At 53.0% G+C, this 12,156-nt stretch overlaps 1 protein-coding gene and 1 long non-coding RNA gene across 24 annotated transcripts in view; both read left to right on the top strand.

The window, feature by feature from the left end:
• LOC126037137 (electroneutral sodium bicarbonate exchanger 1-like) overlaps positions 1-12,156 on the top strand; it is a 630,736-nt gene that overhangs the window by 374,043 nt on the left and 244,537 nt on the right. The gene's annotated exons all lie outside the window — the stretch shown is intronic.
• Positions 6,651-8,277, top strand: LOC126037154 (uncharacterized). The gene is made up of 3 exons (XR_007505533.1): positions 6,651-7,029; positions 7,381-7,445; positions 8,108-8,277. It is a non-coding gene; the product is annotated as an uncharacterized LOC126037154 (long non-coding RNA).

Here is a 12,156-nt window from a genome sequence, read left to right on the forward strand (position 1 = left end):
TGCTTTGCTCGCGTGCACAGCTTTTACTTGTTAAACCATCTTTATCCCAACACGCGAGTTGATTCACCCTTCCGATCCTCTCCCTCCTCCCACTGCGGGGCAGCGAGCGAGCGGCCGTGCAGGGCTTAGCTGCCGGCTGGGGTTAAACCACTACAGAGGCTCGAGAGCTTCTCAGCTGAACGCTTTAAACAACATTTCAAAACACCGTCAGTAAAACCAGCCTCTTTTCCCACTGAAGCACGAAACCCACCCACGGCACTGGAACAGGAGCGCTTTTTACAGCTCCCATTACTCCCATTACACTCCCGTGCAAGCGCAGTAGCCCCTCGGAAGCGACCGCTTTCACGGTCAGTGAAAGAGGGCAGGAAAAGAGCAGCCCCCCCAGTCCTGTCCGAATTGAGGGTCTCCTAGGAACCTCCTGGTTTCAGGCAACCGACAGGTAGGTACCTGCTGTCGAGGACGTCCTCCGTTCTCCCAGCCGAGGGAAGGAAGCAGCAGAGCCAACGGGACGCGACTGCTCTGGAAACGCCACTGCCGACCTCCCTGAAGCTCCCTCCAGGGCCTCTTGCCCCGGGGGCTGCCAAGAACGCCCGGGCAGGACTGTGTCGCAGCCCGCCACCCATGCCAGGCTGGGAGGGAGGGAGGGAGACCCCCGGCGGCTGCGGGTCCCTTCCCTGCGGGGACAGCCGGCAGAAACTCCTTTCTCTCCACACACAGCCGCACGTCTCCGCGGTGCCCGCCGGCCTCCGCCGGACAGCCACCAGCGGCAGGCAGTCCCCTGCTGCCCCCGCAGCCCCGGGGGCGGCAGGGAGGGGCCGGGGCTGGCCGGGCCTGCGGGGGGAAGGCCGGGACCCGGCGCCCTGGCCTGCCGCGAGGGGAGATGCCGCCACCGCCGCCGCCGCCGCCTCAGCCCCGCTGCCGGCCTGCGAGGCCCCCGGGCAGCCCCGGCGCTGGCGACCGCCGGGCAGCCCACCGCTCCACGGACGGGGAGGAGCCCCCGCCACGGCCACCGGCCCCGCCGCGCCCGCCGCCCGCCCTTGCCTCAGGCGGGGCCGGGCCGGGGCTGCGGCCGGGGCGGAGCCGAGGGCAGCCGAGCGCAACCGAGAGGAACCGAGCCCAGCCGAGAGGAGCCGAGCCCAGACGAAGAGATGAGCCGAACCGAGCCGAGGGGAGTCGAGCCCAGCCGAAGGGAGCCGAGCCCAGCCGAAGGGAGCCGAACAGAAACGAGATGAACCGAAGGGAGCCGAGCCCGGCCCGGGCGCCCCCCCCCCTCTGCTCCAGCTCCCCACGCTGCTCTGCACTGGCTGCTGCTGCTGCTGCGCTGCAGAGGCAGCTGCATTTTGGGGCTTGGAGCGCTTGGGGTTCCAGCGTGAGCCCGAAGCATCAGAGGAGTTGGCCTGTACCTCGTGGCAGGTCTTGCAGCTGCTTTCAGGGGGGTCTGGGCTCTGCCCAGGCCTCTCGAGTCAACGTTGACTCTGGTGCCTAATGACAGTCTGCTGGCAGTGGCCCTGGGAGCTCAGCCCTTTCTCTCCCCACTTGCGATGATGTCAGCAAAAAAGGACCGTGGTGGTTTCAGCCCAGCCGGCGACCAAGCACCACGAGGCTGCTCGCTCGCTCACTCCCCCGTGGCTTTGTCCCCGCGGCAGCTGCAGCTGCAGCAGGATCGCGCCGCTTTCCATCCCCAGCGTGCGGGGCAGGGCTGCCCAAACGGAGCCCGAGCGGTCGCGGCCCGCGGGCCGAGACCAGCGGAGAGCCGCCAGGGAAACCGCCACCTCCGTCCATCGCACGGACGGGAGCCGCAGCAGCCGGAGAACGCTCCCGAGTCGTGCCGCTCCCAGGGCAAGCCCAGGCACCGCTTCACGCGTGGGACGGGACGTGCCGTCCCGAGAGCGGGGCTAGCGGTCAGGATGCTGACCAAGCAGGAGCTCTCCTTCGGCGGGTCCCGGGACATCCCTGCTGAGCTCAGCCGAACCCTCCTCGCTGGGCAGCAGCTGGCAGGACAAAGAAACCCGGGTGGGCGCAGGACAGAGACACGGCGAGAGCGACCTGCCCTTCCCGGGAAAGAGGAGTCAGCCACGGCTCTCCCGGGACTGATGCCCCATGCCCACCCGTGCCTTTGCACCAAACAGGCTGGAAAAGGTCCCTGGCTGCCGACCCCAAACGCGCTCCCCCGCAGGAGCTCCCCGGACCCTGCTCGGGGCACCAGGGCTGGGCTCAGGAAGGAGTTTTTTCCCCCGGGCAGATTGGCACAGCTCCCGGGGGCAGTTTCCCCTTCCTCTGCAGCACTGAGCACAGCCCCTTGCCGGGGTCCTCGGGGCCATTTCTGGCCAGCGAGTCCCTGCTGTTGCAGGAGCAGGAGTCCAGCTGTGCCCTCCAGCCCTCTGCCTCTCTTGGCAGGGGAACCTCACGCACCTCCACGTCTCCAGGTCACCTGCAAAACAAGGAGCCTCAAGGAAGCCGACTTTGCCCTGGTGCTTTTAAGCTGGCACACTGCCGTGGGGAGAAGAGAAAGCCGGGGGGTGTCTTATCTATCTATCTATCTATCGATCTATCAATCTATCATCTATCTATCCCTGCTGGGAGGGAATGAAGATGAGGGAGCCAGGCTCTTCTCAAGAGTGCCCAGTGAGAGCACCAGCGGCAACAGGCACAAATTAAAACACATGATATGCTCCAGCTGCACATGAGAAAACAACTTTTTCCTGTCGACGTGGTCAAACACTGGCACAGGTTGCCCAGGGAGTTTGCGGAGTCTCCGTCCTTGGCGATGTTCAAAACCCAAGGGCACATTGTCCCGGGCAACCTGCTCTAGGTGAGCCTGCTTGAGCAGGCGGGTTGGACCAGAGGAACTCTACAGGTCCCTTCCAACCTCCACCCTCCTGTGTGAGTCCGTGCTTTGGTTTCACTCCTAAAGCACCTGAACTCAGCCCTGATGCCTGCGGGAAAGGATGCTGGGACAAGGCAAGATCCCAGACTCCTCCCCGAGGACTCGTCACAAAACCCCATCTACCTACTCCAGAATATCGTATGGCAGACACACTCAGAAGAGAGAAAAGATCCTTTTATTGCAAACATCAACTGCGGCGGGGGGCGGGCCTGGGAGTCACAGGGCTTCAGCCAGTAACAGGGAAATGGCACCTACAAGGACAGAGTCAGAGAGCACTGATAAACCCATGAAGGCAGGAATAGGCATGACTCGCTTCCCCTTTCTTTGGGGAACACCGTTGACAAGGAATTGTTCATAGCCCAGAAGAGAGAGCTATGGCTGGCATCAACCAGGGGACGGCTCTGGCGCCTTATCCCCACGGGAAATGCCCTTAGAGACCTGCATGCGTGCACAGATGCACAGGGCCCCTGTGCCACGCAGCAGGGCTCGATGGGGAGCCCCTGGGGAGCGGCCATGGAGTTATTTCCAAGCCCCGCGCAGCACCGTCCCTTGCCAGCAGGTCAGACTGACTTGCAGCAGCGCTGAGAGTTGGGAAAGATGGGCAGCAGAGCCTGGTACACACCTGGGCTTCCTGAACTGCTGGACCTTCCTGCTTCTTTTAAGTCCCCATCTCTTTCTCTCTTCCTTCTTTTCTTTTCTCGCTGGCATTCCTCCTCCTCTGCCCAGGTCTGTTTTCTCTTTCTTTTCTTTCCGTTTTCCTTTTCCTGGGGGGAGCCTGCAAACCTTTTCATCCCACAGTATGATCAGGTAGGTAAAGCCAGGATCAACTAGAATCAGTTCTTGATTTACCCAAAGCTGACTCATTTTACCTTCTTTCCTCTGAAACGCTCTTTAGTCCTTCTGTGCATCCCAGGGAGTCTACTGTGGTCCCTGGGGTGGCTGGAGCCAAAGCAATGGGTGCCTACAACAGAAATGTCAGAGTCAGCAGGTGGCAAGGGACACCCTGGAGTAGCAGGCGACTCTTTGGCAAAATGCTGCCTTAGCCCTACAGAGAAGATCCCTTTGGCTGGTTTGCATTAGCCCTTTCTTCCAAAGGCCTCACTTTGGAACACAGGATTCACACGGGTGTGTGACACTCGGTTTGTTTCTGGCAGCTCAACAAACACAGGGATACCGTGTCTTGGGTAGGAGGGTAGCTCCTGATGGAGCTGCCATACCTCTGCCGTTTCGGACTCCAGCACCGCGTCTCCCCCAGCTTCTTTGAGGACGTCCAGCACAGAGGCAGGTGGTGTGTGCAGCAAGGCCTCTGCCTGGTGGTCCTTGACTGCTCTGCCTGCAGGGCCACTTTGCTCTTCCAAAGGCAGGTCTAGAAAGGAAAAGCACGTGCAGCAAATTGACTCCTTGGAAGTAAAGCACACCTAAAGCAAAAGCCACCCAAAGCCCTACACCAGCTGTCTTCTCGACATTGAGGTTTCTGTTACCCCAAGCCCCAGCCTGTGACAGCCCTCAGTTCCTCCTCGTACCTGTGGCTCTGTCCATGGGTGCTGGCGACTCCCTGGCTGATGGACAGGAGCGGCCAGCCATCTCCTCCACAAAGATGTCGCCGCAGTTTTCAATGAGAAACGCCACCAGCATGTTCACCTGTACACATCAAACCCTCAGTCTCAACCCAGGTGCCTGAAAATGTGTCACGCAGCCTTTCCCACTCCTGACCCTTGCCTCTGCGCAGGAGGCTGTGGTTGTGGGGCTGCTCTTGCAGGCAGCCACCCCACCAGCATTTGCTCAAGAGAGGAGGCAGCCAGGGCCCTCTGAGCAGCCAAGCTCGGATGGGCCGGCAAGGCTGCAGCCGCCTGCTCGGTACAGCGCACCTTCTCAGTCACCGCCAGCATGGCCTCGAGGGGGAGCAGGTCCTCGCGAGGTGGGCTCAGCAGATTTGGCCCAAGGCAGATGGCCAGGTTGCTGGCGGTCATTCTGCTGCTGGAGGCGTTGTGGCTGATGTGCTGGAGGAGGGCCAGCAGCCGCTTGAGGAGGAGGAGATTGGCTCCAGGCAACTTCTCGGCCACCCTGAGGGAACAGGAGGAACTCAACGTTAATAGAGAAGATGCTGCCCACAGCCATCCCTGAAGCTTGCCCAACGCAGGTGGGTTGCGCAGCTTTCCGGGTGCTCTCAGCCAGCGGTCAGTGCTCCTGCACTTCAGGAAGGAAGCACAGCGTTGCTGCCCAGCTCCTCATTTCACCCAAGCCCAGGCAAGGGAAGGCTCCCTCTCCATGCCCTTTCCCCTGAAATCTAAGCCCACCCCAGCAAAAGCAAGCTGTCAGAAGACACATCTGTTTAAGGAGACTGTCCCTCCTCAGGCAAGTCCTAGGCGTCAAACAGGAACATCACATCATAAGAGCAAAGAACTGCAAAACTTATGAAGATTTACTAGGTAATCACTTGACTACACTCTTGTAATTATCTCCCCAGTTACCCTTTGCCTCTTGTTTCAACCATAATGTTAATGCATGATCATTTATCAAATCTCACTTAGACAGTCATCTAGCAGCAAACCAGTTTTCATCGAAGGTACAAAATACTAAAACCATAAAAGTTTGAACAAACCACATGAAATGTATGGACATATGCTATCAAGTTCAGTTATACACGTTCGATTTCCAAAGTTCTTCCCCAAAACTATTACCGGGAGTCGCTTATCTCGCACAGTTTCTGTCGGGTTGAAGTTCCCCCGCTTCGAATTAAAGGTCCAGTGTTCTTTTCTTCTACAGCACATGCCCAAGGCGGGGGGTGGGGGTGGGTGGGTAAGTCTTTTGGTCGTGAACTGAGTCGGTGGTCTGATCTGCCCCCGCTGCCTTTACCTTTCCTCCGGTTATCCAAGATTTTTGCTGACTTTGTGCCTGTTAGCAATTTTTCAACTTCTCGGCACCTCCTGGTGTAATAAGTAATTATAGGTAATTTGCTGATCAAAGAAGTTAAGCAAGGGAAACGAACTTGTTACACCAGATGTGAGAATATCCTGTTTTGACAAGAAAAACTTAACTACAATGTTATTTACTGCCGTGAGAACGGAACCTTACAGTCTAGCAGTTGTTTAAAAAAAAATGATATTGGGCTGCAGTATTCTGATACCATGACAACCTATATTCTTGTTTAAATTTATGTAAAATATGTAAGCTTTTGATATACCTTGTGAATTTACCAAAAGTGAGCATAAATCCTGAGGAAGTCATGATTACGGAAGAAGGCGAGGGATGTACTGAAGATGGGAGACCGACCTCGGTGAAAATAAGAGACTGCTCAGCTTGCCTAATTTTGCGAGCCTTGGTGGAGCTGCGACTCCCCGGCCGCCCAGCGCGCTGCTTTGTTTTCCTACCTTAATAAATACATAGTGAATACAATTTGAACTCGATTTGTTTCAATTCAAATAGAACACTATAAAAGAAGCTGTCTTGTTTTTCACGGCGCGCGTTGTGGTAGAGCAGAAGCTCCCCGCGTGCCCAGCACTGTTTGCTTGCCTTTATTCATTTAATAAATTGTTAACTTTGTTTGGAATCCTGTTTGGGACTAAATTAATTTATAATAGTTACTCCTTTGGAATCCAGTAAGATGAAGGCTTGCTGCACCTCTGCTGAGAGAAGCCTCTTGACTGAGGTGAGCACCATTGCAGCCCTTTGCTGCTCTTCTCGGCATCTGCTCCCTCCCTCTTTCGGGTTTGGGTTTTTTTTTTCGTTTGTGTGTTTGTGGCAGGGTTTGAGGGGCCGCAGGGCCGGCTCCTGGGAGAAGCTGCTCGAAGCTCCCCCGGCTCGGAGCCGGCCCCGCCTCTGGCCCAGGCCGAGCCCCTCAGCGACGGCGGTAGCGCCTCTGGGAGAAGAGATTTCCGAAGGGGAACGCCCCGTGAGGGAGTCGGGGGAGTGGGACGTGAGAGGAAGCCCTCTGCGGATCCCGAGGTCAGGGAAGGAGGAGGAGCGGGGGAGGAGGGGATGCCCCCGCAGCCCGCGGGGAGGCGGCAGGCTGTCCCCCCCAGCCCGTGGAGGGGAGCGGGGGAGCGGATGTCCCGCAAAATGGCCGCGGCTCCCGCGCTGGAGCAGTCTGTGACGGCAGGACTGCACCCTGTCTGTGGAAGGGACCCGCGCTGGAGGAGTCTGTGAGGAACTGCAGCCCGCGGGAAGGACCCACGCTGGAGAAGTTGGGGAAGGGCTGTCTCCCGCGGGAGGGAGCCCAGGGCGGAGCAGGGGCCGAGCGCGGAGTCCTCCTCCCCCTGAGCAGGAAGGAGCGGCAGAGACAAGGGGTGAGGAACCGACCCCAGCCCCCGTCCCCGTCCCCTGTTCCCCTGCGCCGCCGGGGGGAGGAGGTGGAGAGAACGGGGAGTGGAGTTGAGGCGGGAAGGCGGGAGGGCTCCCCGGGGGGAAGCTGTTCTCAGGCTGGGTTTTGCTTCCTCGTAGCCTTGTTGTGACTTGATGGGTAGCAGATTACAGGGATTTGGTTTCTTCCCCAGGTTGAGCCTGTCTTAAGTGGGGAGTGACCCCTCCCTGTCCTTCAACTTGATGAGCTGTAAAGCAGGTATTCTGTTCTTGAGCGGTGGGGGGGGGGGGGGGGGGAGGGATGAGATCTGACTGAAGGGTGCTAATTGTACTTTGTCAGTGGAGCTAGACTTGCAGATGAGGATGGGTTCTCTGAATGACATGCAAGAGGCGCCTGGCGACTCTTGGAAAGAAATGTACAAAGACCATCCCTAGAAATACTTTGGCATTTGAACGTCTGCTGGGAAAAGTTGATATTTCAGCAGAGAAGAAGTATGTTTTTTGGATGCGAGTCCTTCAGTGATCTCTCAAGTCTGTAATTTAAGCACTAAGAAACTCAACGATTAATATTGTATGGATTTGGTACTTTGTTTTGTGGTTCGTTCTTTGGCTTGAAATACAGCCACGCCACTACATGCTAAGCTCTAAGTTAACGTGGAGAGGATGGTTTTTACCGAGATGTGAAAACTCCCTGTTCTGAAACCACATCTTTTTATGGGAAGCATTGTGGTCTTGGGCTTGGAATGAGCTGAAAGGTAGTGCTTATTTCCACTTGGAGCTTTATTTTGGGTTTTCAGGCTTAATCCCAAACTGGTGGTGATGCAAAGGTGAAAAGTTCAGAGAGCATCTTTGTTTTGCAGACTGCTGAGAGGCTGGACAGTAGGCCTGGGAATGTGTTTTGCTGACTGTCTGGTTTTGCAGGGTCTAAATGACAGAACTGCTTGTGGAACACCGTTATCGGTGGGCTGACCGGCAACCTCAAGGAAAGGCCAAAGCCGAGGATCCTCAGTGACCCTAGACCTCCTGAAGAAAGCTCAGCGGATGAACTACCAGCAGTGGACAGTCCTGAGGCATTGGTGAAAACATCTTTCAGGTCTGGCGGATATGAGCTTACTTTGTTTATCCTCGAGAGGATATGTTTTTAAGATTAAGTCTGCAGTGTGGGTTTGGTGGGAGAAATCAGTCCCGAAGGATTCCGCAGTGCTGCGTATCTGTACTGAACAAGAGTGAAAACAGAGGTCCATAAATAATACTGGCTGGACTTGTCCTTTACTTCTCCAACCTCATTAGCCTTCCTGAAAGATGAAGAACTAGACAGATATAAAGTCTGTAAGTAGTCAAAATGGTCAGGAAAGACAGCTCATTCTAGGAAGATGTCTTTGAAGGTTGGCACTGTTTCTTCTGAAAGTGGTGTAGTGATGAAGACTTGTGCTTTAGGTCAGATGATGCGCTTTATTGATGCGAGGGAGGGCTAATCCTTTTCCTGTTGATGTGATGTCTTGAGAACTGTCTAGCATTAAAATTTATTTTGCCAAGGAGAAGGATTCTGGCCAGGGGCTTGCAAGCAAGCGGTCGCTGCTGTTGTAAAGTGTGTGATAGATCCTACCTCTTATTTAATCATGTGGACATACAGTTGTCCGATGTTTATGGAGGCATGTCTTCTGAAAATGATTTTCTCAAAGTGAGGTAAACTGGAGAAGCTGCGTGATCTTTGACCAAAATGTGAAAATCGGCGTGCCCAGCAAAAGCGGAGTGAGTGGCAGAATTTATTTTTTCCAAGTGTTTTTCGAGCCTTTTTTTGGTCGTTGTTGAAAACCTATGCTCTACTTTTATAGTAAACACACATGTGTGCAAGCATGAAATGGTTTTTGCTTTGGATAAATTTCTCTTGACTACAGTGATTTTGATTATACCTCAGTCTGTCAAACTTATTTCAGTCTTTGGTTAAGTGTGATTTTGAAGGCGCTGAAGTTCAAGTCGTTGTATTAGGTGGTAATTTCAGATACCTTGTTTATACTGCTTGACATTTAAAAACACATTACCACAAAGTGCGTTTGTCAGTCTATATAAATGAATCCTGTAATTCCCTGGGGCGTTTTCATCCTTTAATATTTCCATTGAAATGATTCAGGACAAGTGTTTCAGAACCTTTGATGGTTTTATGGTTTTCTGGTGAGGCGTGGTATTGAATGGCTTTTAAACACTTTGTGTCTCTGGTATTTAAAATGTGTAATTTCAAGAGCTCTAACTCTTTTTCAGCTTTCACTTCTCATACCAGATTCTGGGTATCTGCAGTCCTTAGGTTGCCGTCGTCACGATAATTTCAACCTTTTTATATGCCAAAATAATGTCGGAGCGTTTCAAGTGGCATGATTTGATCATGTGAGTAGAGGTGACTCTTGGAAGCAGTGAGCTTGTACATAGCATGAAGGGTTGGAAAATGTAATTAAGCAAAATAGTTTTGCTCATGCAGTTTAAATGTCTTTATAAACATTACCAAACCTTTGTATTTCAGCAGTAGAGCAATTACTGTACAGTGTGGCATTTTTGGAGGCTTTTATAGATGGGAATCCAAACAAATTGTTGTTACAAAGTAGATTTTAATTGTCTAGTTTCATAATGAAAGGAAGCCCCGTGCACGCTTGAGCTGTGCAGGGGAGTGGAAGAGAAGAGGGTATGTTGCAATTACTGTCTAAAGACACAAGAAAATAGAAACACTGTGGTGTTTTTACTGAGTTTGGGATCTTGTTGATATTATGGTGCAAACTGGGGCTTAGGAGGCAGTAGCATTGGCTGCATGTTTGATTCCTCAAGGTCTTCTGTGGGTGGTGATCTTCAAGTGCTTCCGTGACAGAGTTTGCCTGGTGTGTCTGAGGGTAAGTGATTGCCTGGCAAGCATGGGCTTTCCTTGTTTCTTGTTTACTAGACGCTAGTGGAAGATCTTGCTACCCTGTTGCCTTTTGGGGACTGAAATGTGCTTTCCAAGTTGTCCAGTTCAGCATGTCTTAATTGGGAATCTGTTGGCTGAATCTCAGGGGGTGCGTGGGGCCACGTTGGGCTTGCATGAACTGATTTTACAGAGAGAAAAACCAGGCCTTGCTTTCGAACGTGACTGCTACGAACTGTAAAATGCAGCGACTCCCTTACTAGTTCTGATTGACTGCTGTTGGAGCAGTGTATGGCAAAACTATCCCTTCCATACACAGCTAGAGAGAGAATGCCTCTCCAGTGTCAAAGGAGTGACGCTTGCTTGTGATTGCGTATCTGTTTATGTGAATACATACAAGCAGCATGAAATCCCAGCTGCCACCTCTTGTATTAGATCTTGTTTTCTACTGTGCGGTACTTATTGTTCGATAGCTTGGAATATTCGGAGGAGATCTATGTTTGATTTTGTTCTGCTTCCAGATCTGAGCTTGAAACGCATTTAAACATGGAAGGAGGAACGTGACTATTTCAATCATTTCGGTTGTACTTTTCCTGCGGTAATAATCCATCTTTAAGATGTAAAGCAAAACCCAAATGAAACGAACCCCCTCTCTATACCTCTCTTTATATTGCAGTGAGCAAGCAGTTGTAAGTAATTTTGTGTCTTGACTAGTTCTACTACTCCAGTGCTTAAAATGTAGATTTAAAATCCATTCTCCCTGGCATTTAGTCTTATTTGCCTAGTAAAGGCAGGGGAGGCCCCAACTTGAATTACATTTGAAAATACAGTGGAATATGGAGAATGGTGGATTATCCCCTTTTGACAAGGGAAAAAAGTATCATGAGACACATAGAAGTGATTAGCTTCTTGGCCCACACTTTATGCAACAAACCCGATATACTGTCTTTCTTTGCACCAATATGCAAGTTCACAATTTCAGGGGCTGTGATTCCTTTCTTTTTTGAATAGCTGTGTGTGGATCAGCATCCATGTACGCACAATCGTTGGCAGTGGCTGTGGACTGATGCCAGTGTGGAATATTAGGTGGTGGGCGTACAGCCTTGGGAGGGCTGCGTGATCTGGCTGTTGGCTGGAGATGTCAGCGGTTGCTGACACTGAAGCCTGTAACTCGGAAACTCTCTTCCCGGATCTGCTTTTTGATCTGCTTGGTCCCTGTAAAGAGTAGTAGTGCTATTGGTCTTGGTAAGAATTAACAGTGGTAATTACTGAGCTCTTTGGGAGACTGTGTAGTAACTTTACAGGCTGCTTTAGCTTCCGTGTGCTGCTGCCTGGCAGCGCTACCCGAGCAGGCATTTTGATAATGCTGGGCTGGCACCCAGCAGGGGGAGCAGAGAAACGGGAGACAGTTTGGGTGCTGTTCTCCCAATACCACCTAGAAGTTTGTGGAAGTGCTTTATATTGGAGGATAGGAGAGAAACTGCTGCATTTGTCCCCAGACTGCTGCCTGGAGTGAACCAAGTCACCAGGGTGGCACTGTTCCAGCGGAAAACTTGATGTGTCCAAGATGTCATCATTTCTGCTAGACTTGTTTGGTTTCGATGTACGGGAGAGACGGGCTGTTCTTTTGAGTCCGAAGACCTGGGGCACTGGATTGGGGTGTATGACTGTGGTGGTGCTTATGGGATGTAACGGCTGTGCTGGCTCTTGTGGGAGGAGAGATCCCATGGTACAAGGTGACGGTGACATCCAGGGAGGAGTGGAGATGCTCGTCTGAGACAAAATGTTCAGTGCAACCTGCCATCCTGGTCCAGGGCCTGTGTGACCGCTGAAGTTGGTCTGGAATCGTGGAGTAGTCCAGCTGGCTCCATCTAGCACGTGGGGGCTTGGGGCAGCAGTGATTCCAAAGTGACGAGTCAGGGTAGCAGGCAGCTGAACAGTCAGCAGGTGAGGCAAAGACCCTCTGTCCTGTACCAGACAAGCCTTACGGGATACCTGTGTAGCTATACTGAACTAGGAAGTGATATAGATCATCTGTCACTGAGGCCGTATGTCCTGGGAACCAGAAAGGCAGATTGAGTTC

This window comes from Accipiter gentilis, unplaced genomic scaffold (genome assembly GCF_929443795.1).
Source record: "Accipiter gentilis unplaced genomic scaffold, bAccGen1.1, whole genome shotgun sequence".
NCBI classification, from domain to species: Eukaryota; Metazoa; Chordata; class Aves; order Accipitriformes; family Accipitridae; genus Astur; species Astur gentilis.